This window comes from Gavialis gangeticus, unplaced genomic scaffold (genome assembly GCF_001723915.1).
Source record: "Gavialis gangeticus isolate Ggan-Ray unplaced genomic scaffold, GavGan_comp1, whole genome shotgun sequence".
Lineage (NCBI taxonomy): Eukaryota > Metazoa > Chordata > Crocodylia > Gavialidae > Gavialis > Gavialis gangeticus.
The window spans coordinates 8,198,838-8,203,075 of record NW_017729009.1 but is presented as its reverse complement, the minus strand read 5'-3'; positions in this window follow the sequence as shown (position 1 = coordinate 8,203,075).

Genomic DNA, 4,238 nt, shown 5'->3' with positions numbered 1-4,238 from the left:
CGCCATCATGCCCTGCTGGTGCCCACCCCCCAGTTGCCCATGATTTCCACCCTGTCCCTAATACACCCCCTTATCCCTTTGTATTTGGCTCAGCAGAAGGAAAGGAAGCCGTATGTCAGCTTAGGTCATTCTAGCATCTCTGTTTTTCGAGGCAGGATGCTAGATGTCTTCCCCAGCACCTTCTTATGGTGAGTCCTTCTGGGCAAGAGCTCTGGCCTGTCTAGGATCAGCAGGAACTCTAGCTCATATCCCTATAATTAACCATCTCATACTTCGCAATCATCCTGGCCAGACAGTGAAGAATAATAGGAGTACTGGGAGCTCACTCTATTTTACTTTCATCTCATTTTCCCATTTTAGAAAGTTCAGGTTTTTAACCAGACTGTGAGTGGATCCTTGCCTTTTATTTTACCTGGCCAACTTTCTACATTCGTCTATGTATAGCAGAAAGTTGTACTGGGCCTCAACTGTATGTGCTCTATTGACAGATTCTCAGTTTTTATGGGACTCTTCACACCAGCCGCTTCTCCCTATTGGTGACAATCTAGGCATGCTTTCCAGACAGTCCCAAGAAGCTTCACTCCTCCTGTCTGCTTATCGGTTTCACCTAACTATGCAGTAACTGAGTTTCCTTATGGCAAAAAGTACTACTGTACTTCCAATGAGCAAGGACAGCAGAACTCACCATCAAATCCTAGGCTAAGATACTAAGAATTCTTGAGTCCTAGGCATTAGCTGTGCCTTTAATGTGAGTTTGATCCTGAGAAATAGCAAATGTCTCTGTTCTTATTCAAATGAATGCATTCTTCAGGGTGCTTAGTGCCTAATAACACTGAGCACTTGTTGAGCAGCCTTGAAACAGTTTCAGTGTCATCATCATGCCTCAGTTTCTTCTCCAGTGAAGCACAGATAATCCTTAATTATTGAATTACCTTCATTTGAAACTTCTGGCTTTACTGTCTTCAGACTATTTAAGAAGTTTCTCAAATACCCTGAAGCACTTTTTCACTTTTACCTTGAAACATCATATTTAAACAATCTGAAACATTCACCTTTGTAAACGTAATTAAGAGATTAGGGATTAGAGTAGGTGACATAAATAACTGAGCTACATTTATCTGCAGAAATGTGTATGAATAAAGCCCAAGTCTTGGAGTACAGTATATACTGCCCAACAGTAATTTTCTAAAGAACCTCATCTCTGGAATCTTCTTCCCTTACTACTTAAATTTAGCTTCACATATTAATATCACAGTTTTAATATTTGTTTTACAACTGCTGTGACAAAGTAGCTTTGTAGTAGAAAAAAACTGTGGGGGAGGAGGAAGGGAACAGTCTACAAATATTCAACAGAGTGTGTGTGGATTCCTGACATCCAACACAGACTAGCTACAATAAATAACTCTGAGCAAATATTTTAGTATGCAGAAAACACCAGCGTATTTCTGGACACACCTCGGTGGGTAGCACATTGCAATATTTTTACAATGCCACACGATGGCACTGTTTCAGAATATTATTGAGATGTATAAACCTGCACCAGAAAACCTGCCTAGAAGGGGTTTGCTGCAGATTTTGGCATATGTGACCTAAACAGGAGACAAAAAAGGCAAATACAATTTTGTTTCTTTATGATGCATAATGAAGGCTCATAACATCGCTGTTCCTACTAACTGTATACATATAAATTAGCTCTTCTCTACTCTGGCTTTCCTGGAACAACTAAAGAGTAGCAAGATAGCCTAACATCGCTGCATTAGCATCCAAAGGCCTTGATCTGGTACGAGTCCACTGAAAAAAAGATGCTGCATAAATATTTTGGAAGACTCCATGCTCAGTCCCTAAAAGTTCACAGCTTAATCTGAAATGAGGCAACAAATGAGTCTGACAAACAAAAGGCATCAGGGAGGGACAGTTATGGTAATAATTCAGTTATATAGTCAATTCCTGGACAACAAAATACTACCAAATGTTTTGGGATTGTTTTTAAATATATACATTAAATGCAGTTGGTCCAGTGAGAGAGATCACTCACAATAATCCTTGCTTCTTATATGAAATCAGTCAACTGAAGCATCACTGACTGGCAAAGAAAGAAGACAGTAGGCAAATTATGGTTCTGTTAATATCTACTTTAAATGCTCAATGAAGAGTTTGAAGGAAAGTTCTCTATTTCCAAGACTCAAAGACTCCTTTCCCCACAGCCCTCTCCATTAAGGACTGGGAAATCTTCCATTTCAGGTCTTTACTTTTCCAAACAGGGTTACATGGAAAAATATGATTTGATATTCCTAAAGGAAGAAAAATTCCAAAGTTTCAGGATTTTTTTTTCTATCCAATGAAAACATGAAAGGAGGAACCTACTTATTTTTTCTGTTTTGTTTTGCCAAGGCTATCGCCCAGTACAGGAAAGAAATCTTTCTTAGAAGAAAGTGTCACACATGATGGGGGAATTAGACACCTGGATCTGCTATCAGCAGGAAACAGGTCTGAGGATAGTGTCCCTTCCCCCATTTAATTTATGGTGCTATTCTTATTGTGTGTCTTTGTTCAAATTTAGGTATTGAATGTTTCAGGGTAGGCAATGACTCGATGTTTGCCTACACTGCAAAATGACTTCTTGGAGCTGTGGCAGACAGGGTTCTTTGGGTGAATCTGGTATCTTTTATTAGACCAACTTAAATAGTTGGAAAAAAAAATTAAGCAAGCTTTCGGGTTTAAAACCCTTTGTCAGGCTGAGGAAGTTTCTGCAGTCGGTGGAATGAAAAGTAACTCCTGTGACTCCTATAACCCTGTGACTCCTATAACCCTGCACATCAGCATTACTCATGGCTGGCAGCTCCTCCTCAAATGTATGACAATGAAAACAGGAGCTATTTTCCAAACATGCGTTGTAAGTCCCTAGAATAGCTCTTCCTGCCAGTGAGTAAAGTGCTGTCAGCATTCACTGAGGCAAGTGGTTTCCTTTCAAGGAGTTTGCTCATACACTCATGCCCCAGGCATCTGGGATGCCACCTACAGTACATATACACCCATGGCAAGGCACATCCCCTACAGACACAGAAATGAAGCTTAGTTACATGTCCATGAAACAACTACAGCAGCTAACAGTGCCAGTGCTGCCCTAGGGCATGATCTCTGGGAGTCACCATGCATCTGCATTTCAAACCCCCCTACCATTCTCCAGAACTGCCAACCTGACCTCTTTCACCAGCACTAAATGATGTTTAAAATGATTAAAGTCATTCCCCACAGGGATGTCTCCTTCACAAAATTATATTCCCCCACAACAATTATTACAGACCTGTCCCAGTAACACAAAACTTTGCTAGAGCAGAGCCAAGCTGAAGAAAGTACAGAGGTGGAGAGAAGATTGCTTAACATACAATCTGCATGCACCTGACCTTTTGAGGGTCTCTCTGATCAGAAACAGGCAGGTGACTACATCTGTAGGAAAAAGTTCCCTCCCTGATTAAACATCTGCACTTTGCCCTAATGCAATTAACTGTGACTGCTCCCACTCCATGGGTGCCCTACACGGGTGTGGGTTGTGACCCAAAAGTGGGTTGCAGGAATAGATGAAAGGGCTGTGATCAAACTTTTAACAATGGATCAAAGTTTAAAAATGAATTCTCTTTTAAAGGAGAAAAGCATGGGAAAGTAGCCTTTCCCTTGCAGGAGGGCCGAGTTCCAGCCCGTGCCCCACACACACACCCCCAAGGATGGAGGGCAGTGGCCCGGGAGCGAAGGGCACTGGGTCGGGACTGGCCATCGATGTTTACAAACAGGTCCTGGTACAGAAAAGGTTGCGAACCCCTGCCCTACACCACATGCACGTGAAACGCAGAGCTGCCCAAGAACTCAAACCCCGCGCTGGACCGCACCACTAACAACATCTGAGGGCTGCAGCTTAGTGGAGCTACCCGGGTTTAGCCCTGCAGAGATCACAGAGGAGGGATTCATGAATCAGAGGAGAGCTAAGTCTACGGTTTAAGTTCAGGGCTGGTCACCAGGTGCTTTTCTGCATCTCCGTGTGAACTTATGTGACTCACTTAACAACTCGGTGCCTCATTTTCTCTCCCCGGAACCTGGAGATTGTACTTGAAAGGATTCTGGTACTTGCCACGTGCCCACATAGGTTGGCGATTAAAGGACACACCTCTGGGAAGCAGCACCCACACTTGAACCTGAGCTGGTAGTGGAAACTCACAGGTTTTTAACGAACCCCCCCCCCCCCC